Source organism: Diabrotica undecimpunctata, chromosome 11 (assembly GCF_040954645.1).
Source record: "Diabrotica undecimpunctata isolate CICGRU chromosome 11, icDiaUnde3, whole genome shotgun sequence".
Taxonomy (NCBI): domain Eukaryota; kingdom Metazoa; phylum Arthropoda; class Insecta; order Coleoptera; family Chrysomelidae; genus Diabrotica; species Diabrotica undecimpunctata.
In genome coordinates, this window is record NC_092813.1 from 16,275,590 (window position 1) to 16,288,892 (window position 13,303).

Below are 13,303 nucleotides of genomic sequence, written 5' to 3' on the forward strand. Positions count from 1 at the left end.
CATTAGCTGCAATGAGTGTGTGATCTGGTCAACTGGAGACTTTGCAATCAGACTCCACGGTACGACCCGTAAGCTTACAAAGAAAACACTATAGTCTGTCAGAGAATAAAAATATTTTAAGGGATCTATTTTGGTTAATGGTTAATTAACAGAGAAGATTGCGTTTCTAAGTTCACCTTGTCAGCTATTACAAATGTTACCCTAGTAAAACTCATAATATATGCCTATTGATCATCTGATGTTCCGTATTTTTTAGGGACTGCTCGATTAGTGAATGCGGGATGGAAGGAGATACATTTGAAGTAAGGATTCTTTTGGTCGCAGAAAGAAGCCTGCAGATAAAGATGACGGTGGAATTAATCATGACGTTCGGTGTATTAGTTGATCAACGATGTCGGTAGAAGTGAGGAAAATGCAGATTCGATTATTCGAAATGCGAGATGTAAAAGTAATATTTTTTGGATAAACTATTTCAGCAATTTCTTTAATATATTTAAATAAAACAGTATTCAAAATGGAGTGCATGACAATAACTTGTCCCCTTTTAGAAAACGAACGGGAAGGAGGTCTAGAGACTGCGGCAACGACATATGATTTTGGGATGGAATTGAAGTTGTTTTGTGTAAATGTAAATATTTAATTGCTGTTCATGATGTGTAGTCCTGGTTACCCAGACCGTAACACAATACCTAAATGTGAGTACCTAATGGACCCTCACCCAAACTGGAAAGAAAGAAAAAAAGGATCTCACCTATTTCTTGTGATTTTCACTGGTTTTCTTTAATTACACCAATATAGCCGCAATTAAATTCGACTATTGAAATATAAAACCAAATTTGATACTCGTTTTCTTATCACATTGTGATTAAAGAACTTCGCTTCGTATTGTTAACTCGTCGATGAATTACTTTATCTGTTTAACACTGTTTAAATCTTTAAAATCCGTGAGGAACTTTAAAAAGGGTGTTTAACCTTTGACAGTTATTTGACGTTTTTTGAATCGATTATTTGAAGCTTTATTTATAAACTTCAACATTTTATTAAAAATGCAGTTTGAAAAAGTGCTTTTTAGCTTCTAAACATTTATACTACTTTTGATATTTTTCATGTCATACGGCTGTACGTAGGCTCAATAAAAAGCTGGTGTAAAAGCACAATTAAAAAAAAAACAGAAATGTCCATAATCAATAACAAGAAACAAGCTGAGATATTGCAGCGGACAAATCTCCCTTGCATTTTTCTGTGGCGATATTTTACGAGTACCATTATTTTAATGTTTCAAAACTAATTTACTTCTTCACTGTGTATGCCATTTATAAATCGAATTATAAAATTTAGATATTCTTTTACAATGTGTTTAATTTTCAGTTTTTAATGTTAATAAACAATGAAAATATTTGCAATTTCTTAAGCAAGAAAAAAAATGCTATTTGATTTCCTCTGGGCCATAGAAGGTTTTGGATTTTTTTTAAATGTTTTTTTTTTATTTGCTTTATATTGAGCCTACATACAAGCGTATGTCATAAAAAAAGTCAAAGTTATTAGAAATTTTTATATGCTAAAAATTTGTTATTCTTCAAACTGATTTTTAAAAACAAATTTAACATAACCTTGATGTTTTTTTTAATAACTTAAAACGAAGACATAAAAATCGATATCTATTTACAAAATAACCCTAGAGTGACTGTTTGGACAAGTACAGTTGTTTAAATAATCGGTCTCCTGGATAGACAAATTGAATAACTCATAATAAACTGTATGGTCGTTCTATATGATATTTAGCTCACTTTAAAAACTCATAACTGCCATAATTCTAAATAGTTGTATTACATATCGTTATGCAAAAAAGAAAGTTATTTATATTTATATTATTTATATTTATATTAACATTTATAAATTTTACTTTAAAAATAAGGGTTTTTAAATTATCTCGGTCAATTCTTTATGTATTTTAATTATAAAAATCTCAATATTAGAGAACATTTTATGATCTATAACTTTTATTTTAACCATATATCTCTAACATGAATAAGAAACGTTTTATGCGCATAAACTTTTTTCACTTTTTACGATTGTTTAATAAAAAAGCAAAGCAAAATTAGCTGGAGTCTTTACATAATTATCATCAGCTACCCCTCATATACCTTTTAGAGACTTTAAATACCTGTTTAAGATTTTTTCAGCTTTTTTAGTTTTTTAGAGTTGTAGATCATAAAAAGTTATGTAATTTTTGAGAGTATCCAAATTAAAATACATGAAACTATTAACCGAAATAGTTGCAAAAAAACCTTATTTTTGCAGTTATTTATAAATTATAATAACTAATAAAGTGCGCTAAATATCAATCAGAGCAAATAGTTTATAGGTTATTTATTCTATTTATAAACATTTATAATAACGTTGATATCGTTTATGCCACAAACTTATTTAGAGGCTTATGAAAAACTGGTGAAAAACTTTCTAAAAAAAACAGAATCTTCTATGACCATTACTAGGCAAGAGAGCATTTTATATTTAAAACCAAAGCATTTTATTCTTAAAATCATATTTCCATTGTCTATTAACAGTAAGAGCTGAAAATTGAAGGGGCCCTAAATGAAGATCTGAATTGTGCGTTCCAACTTACATATGGCATATACGGTAAAGAAGTAAAAATTTATAACCCGTTAAAATGATGGTTCGGAAAAGTAGAATAGAGAACCATTTGAGCTCGGTTTTTTTTTAGATTTGAACTTTTTCAAAATGAAGCGCGATTGCAAAATTTGCAATATCTTGGCTTCTGTAAAACATATTTTTTTTTGAACTGGGATAGGTCAACAAAAAGTTGTTTACATGATCGCTTTCTACGATAAACAAATCGTCACTATTTTTATTAGTTACATTACATACCATTATGCAAAAACAAAGTTATTAAAATTTATAAATTTCTGCAAAATCAAGGGTTTTTTGCAATTATTTTGGTGAATTCTTTATATATTTTAATTTAGAAACTCACAAATGGAAGAACTTTTTGAATCTACAATTTTTATTTTAACTATTTTTCTCTAAACTGGATAAAAAACGTTTATAGCCAAAATCACCTGTATGTCTTCACAGATTTATTATTAACTAACCCTCATATATCTTTTAGAACCTTCAAATATCTGTATAAAATTTTTACGTGAAACCAATAATTTTTTCCCAGATGGACCTTTGTATAAATTAGTTCTACGATAAAGATGAACTTATTCCTACTTTTCAATACAATAACTAAAGATAGCTAAATAAATACATATTTAAATATCTAATACTTTGTTTATGTTTATTAACTTGATTTTACTCACTAATTTGTTTTTCCGAAGTTTATTATATCATAATTATAATACCAACGAAAACGTAAAATTCAAATGCATCTCGAATATGACGAGTGCACCCTGGCGATAATAAAAAATGATGAATGAAAAAAAAAAACATTTTTTCAAGTTAATTACGTAACGGAAACGGTGTAAAATAAAAGAATATAAAAAAAGTTTATATTTACTAACCAGAGTGTAATATCCATCTTTGACAAGGCGAAGGATTTTTGTCGGAAATCCGAACATTCTTAATCCATGAATTTTGTATGGTGATAAACCACATTTGTAATAACAACAAATATTTCCGGCCATCTGTAAAAAACCATTTATTTTTATGGAAGTAACATTATTTTAATTTAAAATCACTTTTTTCAAATATTATCGAATGTATGTATTATCCGGTAAAATTTATTTCTAAATACCTAATTTGTTCATTTCTCATACAATGTTTTTTTATGTTTTAAACACATGTAATTAAAATGTTTTACTTACCCCGGACCAAATTTTCGTAATACACTTCCAAATAAAATAAAATATTTAAATTCTTTAAACTTATTTAGATATAGGAAGATTTAGAAGCCACAGTACTTTTATGTACAATTTTAGTTGACACGATATTTACTAGTTGATAGTAATAACTCTATTTTAAATGAATATCTTAAGTGATTTAAGGTCTGATTTTTGTTACATGTTTATTTGTAAGTAAACCTGTTGCTACTATGTCAGTGAAATATTGCAACGCTGGTGAATTTAATGCAGGGGATCAAAAATGGACGTTTAGTTTAGTCTTTAACTTTTTCACATAGCACCATCTAGTATAATGTATATCAAACAAACAATGGTATATTAAAATCTATGGAGACAGAAAGAGTGGTGACATCTAGTGACTGTCTCAATAGAATCAAACAAATTTATACATTGCGTTGGCTAACTAGTCCTATTTAAACAATGCCAGTACTATAACGTTTAATATAAGTAAACACAGATAAGTGTACCTAGTAATAAGAATGAAAATGCTTAATAATTTTAACTTATATAACCAAATGATAAACAAAGAATAAGCTGTAAATATCCAATATCTGTTGATTAATAATAATAGAGAAAATACCAAATCATAATCAAAACCGAGCCAAAACAATATTAGTCAAAATGGTAGATTAACTTTCATGGAAAACTTAAGTTAATATTCATCTGAGGAAGAGGATGCTATGTCATCTACTGTATTATCTGGAAGTAAGTCCTTTATATGAAATTGACCAATTCGTCTATTTGTCTAATTGTCTTTTAATTCATACACTAAAGGAGATATTACTCGAACAACAGCAAAGGGAATGTATTTCGGCAGAACTTAGCATAAATGGCATCACCCTTACTTATCTTTACAAAATTTCGCTTCAATACTCGATCGCCAATAAAGAATCGCATGTCTTGTTTCCTCAAATTATACTGACTCTGATTTCTAAGGTAAGAGCTTTCAACTTTTTCCTAATGTGAGCGAAGAGTGGAGGTAAATTTTGAAGATCATCCATACGATGAAGTTTCTCCGAAACTTGAGAAAGGGTTGCTGAATTCTCAGAAATTAATCCAAAATAATCACCTAACAAAGGAACATGCCTACAAAAATTAACATAAGCTGGAGAACATTGAGTGACTTTATAAACAGAAGTTTGAATGGCTTGTGAATGCTTCGATTTACACGTTCAGTGTGATTAGCTTGCGGATGATAAGATGCATTATAGAAAATCTTTTGGATCTTAGATTCATTCAAAAGATCTTTAAAGGCTTTAGAAATGAATTGTGGACCATTGTCACACGAAACTATTTGCGGAGTACCAAAAAGCAAGAAAACTTTTTCCTCTAAGAATTTTAAAATGGCTGGAGTTAGAAAAGTAGCCTTTCGAAGAGGACAAACTAAAGGAAATTTGGTGAAGTAGTCTACAACTACCAAACAATACGTATTACCTTAATAACTACGTGAATACGGTCCAATAAGATCGAAAGATATCACTTGCGAAGACAAATTAATGTTCCTAAATAGCCCATTAATTCAGCTTAAGGTAGGTTACTCGACTTGCATGTTGCACAAACTCTACATCTCGAAATGTATTTCTTAACTGAGTTGCGCAAACCAGGCCAGTCATGTAGCTCAGCTATCTTACTAAAATTTTTGTAGAAACCAAAGTGACCTGATGTCACATCATCATGAAAGGTTTTGAACACTTCATCCCTATTGGCTGTTGGGACTACTGTTTTCCAATCAGACATATTCGATAAAGACAGATATAAAAGATTGATATCGAACGTTCGTGACAACGCGTCTGCAACCACAACTAACACGATTGGCTTTGCGATGCACAATACTATAATCAAAAACAGAAAGCCCACAAATCCATCGGGACAAACGCTGTGATAGATTTTCCATGGAATGTAACCATAATAAAGAACTATTATCCGTGATGATAGTGAACTTACGACCTTCAATATAGTACCGAAAGGCATCCAGACCATGAATAATTGCAAGAAGTTCTCTTTCTGCGGTGGAATAATTTTTCTGTGCTTTATTAAGCTTTTTGCTGGTATAAGCTATTGGGTGTTCCGAACCATCCTTTATCTGAAATAGTACACCACCTGAAGCAGTGTTGGAATAATCTGTCATCAGATAAAAATGCTCTTTAAAATTCAGAGACGTCATGACAGGAGCACTAGTAAGAGCTTCTTTTATACGCCGGAAAGCATCATCGGCTTCTGAAGTCCATGTAATAGTTTGGCCTTTTTTCCTATTTTCAAGCAAATCTGTAAGTGGGGACAACAACGTAGATTAAGACGGAACAAACCGACGATAATATCCACACATTTCCAATATCCTACGGACTTGGGTGGTAGTCTTAGGTTTAGGAAAGTCCTTAATGGCTGTAACTTTAACAGGATCTGTTCTTAAACCTTTACTATCGACTACATATCCTAAAAATTTAAGACTAGGACGACAAAACTAACACTTATCTAAATTAATAGTCAAATTAGCCTTTTTGAGACGTAAAAACAACTTATCTAAAATTTCCATATGAAGTGAAAAATCAGGAGTGACAACCAAAATGTCATCCAAATAATAAAAAACATAGGGTTCTTATTGAGGACCAATGACAAAATCCATCAAACGACACACTGTCTGAGAAGCTGAAACAAGACCGAAAGACATACTGACAAACTGGAATAATCCTTTCCCACTGACTGCAATACATTATATTTTTTACTTTCCTTACTTAAAGGTATTTGAAGAAAAGCTTAAGATAGGTCGATAGAAGAAATGTACCTAGCATTCTGGAGTTTACTTAAACTGACATCTATCCGGGGAATAGGATAAGCATCCCGATTTGAAGTTATACTATTCAACTTTCGACCATCAAAGCAGACACCATCAAAGCAGACCCTAAAAGATCCTTCGTTTTCTTTGTTAACCACAGCGGACTACAGTAAGAAGACGTGGAAAATTCAATGATTTTTAACTCTAACATGGAATCGATTTCCTTTCCCAAGTCAACTTGCCATGGCTGAGGAATAAGATACTGATATTGTCTAAAAGGTGTGGTATCACCTCATTAGTATAAGATATTTAGGAGGTACGACCTAACTTGTCTTTTGATGAAAGAGATACAAATTTAGGGATCATATTCTCTAATTACCTTTGTTCGGGACTAAATAAACTAGAAAAGTCCTGAATAGTAATAAGCATACACAGATTAAATTAAGAAACAGAAAAATAAAAATTAAAACAATTTAGTGTGCTATTAAAAGCATTTAAGACATCGAAACCTGAAATTATAGAATTCTGAACTGAGGGAATAACATAGAATGTAATTTGCTTGCATAAATCTTCTACTGTGATTTCAGTTTCAAATTTGCCTGTAATAAACTGAACTGTACCATCTGCAGTAGATACTTGTAGAGAAGAAATGGGCATAATAGAAATCTCAGCATTTTTCAATAAAGCTAATGAATGTGAACCTATCACAGAAATGTTTGAGACACTATCTAAAAGAGCTCAATGAGATTGTACTAAAATCTTAATAGGAAGATAGGGTCTATTATCATTATGTTTCTTCACTAATAATGAATTCAAATCAAAACAATCCTTATCTGATTTGGAAGTATCTAGATGACGTGAAGAGTTAAAAGAAGAGGGCCGAGAAGTAGAAGGAAGGTGAGAAGACCACGATAAAGTTTCTTCTAAACGTTTACACTTCTCCGTAATATCAGCTATACTAATGATCTCTACGAGGGCCAACTGCTGATGATAAAATGGCAATAGACATTTTAGGATTATCTTAATCTTTGCAGAATCTGTCAGAGGTGTTTCAAGGCGACTACAAATACCTAAAATATTATTTAATTATTTATAAATATCGTAACAGACTCGTCTGGCTTCTGTTTACGATTTTTAATTTGATCTAAAAGGTCGTCTTGAAAAGAATAAGGTAGAAAATCAGACTTAAGTTTCTGAGCTATATCAGACCAATTTGAAAAATTATTGCTGTTATTCATAAACCACGTAAAAGCTGCACCTGAAACCAATTCTGCAGACGCTGCGAAGAGATCATCTTCACTCACTCCTCTCGACACACGAAGACATTCCACTCGATCCAAAAAGAAAATGACTTGGTCATATTGACCTTCAACAGAAAATGTATTGCCCCATTTATGAACCTGAATAGGTTTGGGTTGTAAAAATGCATTTTCCGCTTGGACAGAAGAGATTGGAGTTGATGTTGCTATTAAGCTCACTCGAGAATCAAGTTCGCCCGCTAGACTTAAGATTCGGACAGAAAAAGAGCGTTGGAAGTGTTACGATAAATATTACGGCGTATAAAACTGTAAATATTTTATTACTAATTCTTTTCTATTTCTAGTAATTTCGGCGCTCAGTTGAAAGACCTGTTTACCTGAATGATGATGAGTCACCCACTATTCGAAATTTCCAGAGGCAGGCCGAATAAAACCAGCATGGGTGACTTTCTCGGCTCTTCGATGGGGGATCGCCACGATTCTCGAATAAAAGGATTTTATATTTAAAGAGGAATTTTGTTGTAAAGAGGACAGTTAGTTTTTGAACATCGCGTCGAGTTTTTAAAATGTAAATCACGTAGATAAATTAGATAATTATTAATGTAATATAAATTAGGTATATTGTGCAAATAAAGACTTTAAATAAACTTGTGTAAAGTATTATAAGTGTAGAACCTTTAATAATAAATAAAAACAATAAAGTAGATTAATAATAATATTACAATAATTGGTGTCAAAAGTGAATATAAAATAAACTGTAAAAATAATTAGGATTTATAAGCTCACAGTGACTAATTTAAGCAGGCATCTCGAGAATAGAGAATTAGCTTCTACCGCAAAAAAGGCTGAGTTAGTCCAACGACTAAAGAACGCTTTGTAGCAAGATGGTTTAGATCCAGAAACTTATATATTTGAAGACAAACATGCTACTGTTATCTCATCGATTTCGAAACTAGAGAACAAAGTTTCTGGTGACATCGCATCATTAGAGAACAAAGTTTCCGGCGATATTTCGAAAGTTTCCGGCGACATCGCATCATTAGAGACCAAAGCTTCTGACGATATTTCGAAAGTTTCTTCGGATGTAGCCAAAGTTTCTGGTGACATCGCATCATTAGAAGACAAAGTTTTTAACGAGATTTTTTCTCTGGAAAGCAAAGTTTCTACTAACATATCTTTGGAAATATCTAAAGTCATTTTTGATATGTCTGCCCTCGACGCGTTAAAAGGCCAAGTTGCTGCTAATATGTTGGCCTTCGAAGAAAAAATATATAAAGAGATGGAATGGAAGATGGAGGAAACAGAAACAGCAGAGAGAGGAAACAATCCAATTACAGTAGAGGCAAAAGAAGACGAGACGAAATGTAAGTTGGAAACACGGCCGAAATTTGAAGGAAGTGGAGGTTCTGTTCATGTTAAAGTCCCAACTTTCGACGGAAAATCGTCATGAAACAACTACATGAAACAGTTCGAATCAGCTGCAAGAGCGAATGAATGGTCTGAAAAAGAAAAGACAGTAAACCTGACTATCGCTCTTCGAGGAGATGTCTTAGATGTGCTTCAGACCATAGCTGTAGAGGAGACGGATGATTTCGAACAATTGAAGAAGAGGTTGAATATGCGAGATGGCCACGAACATTTGAAGCATGTGTATCAGTCGCAGCTTAAAAATCGAAGACAAAAGAAAGATGAGGCTCTTCAAGAATATGAGGTAGATATTGCCAGATTAGTACGACATGCTTATCCAATATCTCCCGAAAACATGATGGAGAAGCTGGACGTTCAAACGTTTATTGATGGTCTTCCTGATCATAAAATGCAGAGAACACTGCGATTAGCTCGTCACAAGACGCTGGTTGATGTCTTATCCGCCGCCCTAGGATACGAGTCAGCTACACAGGCCTCTGGCGGTTACAGTAAAGTTAGGACTGTAAAAGAGGAAGGAGATAAAGATAAACTTGACCAGCTCGTTAATATGATGAAAAGTATGACATACAAGAAAACGAAGACCATAAGATGCTGGAATTGTGGCGAAAGAGGACACGTCGTGAAGATAGTGTATATGTAGATGGAGAAATAAATGGTAAAAGGCATACGTTGTTGGTGGATACCGGAGCGACCAGAACCATTCTGCTAAAAACTTCATAGAAAATCACCCTCTATCTTTCCCTCTAAACGTTGATCAACTTAACATGCTCCTAATGAATATCATGGGGTCAGCAGATCCTATAACCACAATTAAAGAATATACCACAGACCTATCAGCTTTGTCCCATATGCTCAGTCAAGTTTATCCTCATTTAAAAGAAAGATCCATAAAACGTAAATTCAGGTCCATAATGAAAAATATCCATAATTATATTAACAGTGAGGCATCGGAAGTTGAAAGTGACACATCTCAGTTAAGCCAACATTAATTAAAAACATCCCTTGTTGTCTAGTCCTTTCTGACTCTCTCAGCGCAGTCAAAGCTATGCAAAATGTATACCCTAAACACCCCATTGAGAAAATTATCAGGGCCAAATTATTAAAAGCTCAAGAAAATTTCAGAAGAGTCCACTTCCTATGAATACCATCTCATATAGGCATAGAAGGGAATGAAGAAGCAGATACTAGTGCGCGTAACGCTATCACCAGTGACACATCAGAAACACAGTGTCGGAGTATCGCAGGCGATCTAAAAGTTTATTTCAAAAATAAGGTGTTAAGTGCGTGGAATCGGGAGTGGAATGACTCTAGTTCGAAACTCAGAACCATCAAAAGTAATATTTTTTCATGGAAGTCCACAGCCAGAAATAGAAGATGCCAAACTATTATTCCACATCTACGACTTGGACACTGTAGGTATACTCATGCCTGTCTCTTCACAAATAATGAACCTCCAAAATGCGAAACATGCAATACAGTAGACAGTATAAAGCACTTCTTGATAGACTGTCCTAAATACGTAAATCAAAGACAGTCTTAAAATTTGCCAAATAACCTAAAAGCACTCCTCAACAAACGTTTAGTTCCGAACAATTTATTAGGTTACTTACAATGTATAAATATGTTACACAAAATTTAACTTAATTAATTGTTACAAATGTTTTATTGTTCACAAATTGTAATTAATTGTTACAATGATTAATTATTACAAATGTTAAATTTAATATTATTACAAATGTTACAGGAATGTCGCTAATAACCTTTGGGTGGATGCGACTTTATTTCTTTAAATAAAAAAAAAAAGTTATAAACAGCCGTAAGAGACTGTTACCAACGAGGTTGCGACTTCGGACCGCTACAGGTGAAAATACCAACATCTATGGAGAAATCCAGGTACAATTGGGAATTGGAGCAGAAAAGTTCGTCCATACTGTTATGGTTGCTGACATCGAAGAGGATGTTATATTAGGAATGGACGTAATGAATATGCATGGATTCCAATTGGATTTTAAGAATAAGGTAATCAAAGTTGGCAACGAGGAGGTATTTCTTCATTCACATGATGACAACACTGTGCAAGCGGCCATTAAAGAAGATACAGTCGTGCCTGCGAGAAGCGAAACGATCATAGTAGCGTGGCTACAGGGAATTGTGGATGAAGGGACACCTGTTATGATGGAGCCTTGGAACCATGACGACGAGGTTGGCCGTAGAATCATAATTGGAAAGGAATTGGTGACTTCGGCTAAAGAAATTACTGTGAGACTTATCAATGTCAATGACTACCCAGTGACCATCAAGAAAGAGACAAAAGTAGGAACTTGTGTACCTGGGACATCCATAATCCGTCAGGCGACAACATCTGATAATACCAGCAACAAATTCGACCAAATGGTTGCAGTTGCTGGACAGTCTCTATATCAGATGGAGAAAAGGAAATTAAGGGAATTTCTTCGACAGTATCGTGATATTTTCGTACCGAAAGGAGGAAAGACGGGAATAACTACCGCTGTTAAGAATAAAATTGATAGTTATCCTCTGCCTCGGATCGACGATACATTGGACACATTGGCTGGAAATAAATTGTTTTCTACATTGGATTTGAAGTCTGGATACTGGCAGGTAGAAATGGACCCATTCGATAAAGAGAAGACAGCCTTCACCACAGGATCTGGATTGTGGCAATTCAACGTTATGCCATTTGGACTCTGTAATGCTTCTGTGATATTTGAGAGGCTTATGGAAAATGTGTTAAGAGGGTTATCTTGGAAAACATGCCTGGTTTACCTAGATGACATAATCGTCTTGGGGGAGACATTTGAAGATCATCTGAAGAATTTAGAAAACGTTTTTAATCGACTTAAAGCTGCCCGATTGATGTTAAACACCAAGAAGTGCCAGCTGTTTCAAGGTGTCAAGTCAATTATCTGGGTCATATAATCAGTAAAGAAGGAGTGGCCGTGGATAAGGGAAAAAATCAATTCCATTAAGGAATAACCAGAACCTATTGACAAACATCAAGTGAGAAGTTTTCTTGGAATATGTACTTACTACCGAAGGTTTATTAAGAAGTTTGCAGATATCGCTAAGCCATTATCGCGACTCATAGAGGAAGCAAGAGATTACCGCTGGGATACAGACTGCCAAAATGCATTTGAGACCTTGAAAAAGCATTTAATAACAGCACCAATTTTAGGGTATCCACTGCCAGAAGGAGAGTTCATCTTAGATACAGATGCAAGTAATGTGGGAATTGGAGGAGTGCTGCCTCAGATTCAAGGAAGACAGGAACGAGTCCTTGGATATTTTAGTAAAGTTCTTTCAAAACCCGAGCGGAATTATTGCGTCACGAGAAGAGAACTTCTAGCAGTAGAGCACTTTTATCAATACCTCTATGGCAGAAAGTTTCTAATCCGAACCGACCATGCCGCCCTTAAATGGTTAATGCAGTTTAAGAATCCAGAGGGTCAGATAGCGAGATAGATCGAACGACTCCAAGAATACGATTTCAAGATTGAGCACCGGGCCGGAGTTAGCCACAGAAACGAGCATTCTCTTTCCAGAAGGCCATGCCCAGCAGAGTGTTCCGACTGCAACAAAACGGAATCCAAGGAAGCAGCAGTGCTAAGAACAACGATGGTCAACGACGACTGGAGGCCTACTAAGATCAGGGAAGAACAAGAAAGAGATCCAGCTATACAGAAAACTCGAAAATGGAAAAAAGAAAACCGCCGACCACCTTGGCAAGAAATATCATACCTATGCTCAGTAGTTAAGACGTATTGGGCCCAGTAGGACTCATTTATCATTGAAGATGGCTTACTCAAACGAGTACTGGAAAATGATGACTAGACTTCGGCAAATATGCATATTGCATATTTTGCATATTGTGCATATTTTATGCAAATATTTCATATTTTAAAAGAAAAGAGGTTAGTCTTTGTATGTGGGTATATTTTGTTTTATAAAAACCCTTAAAA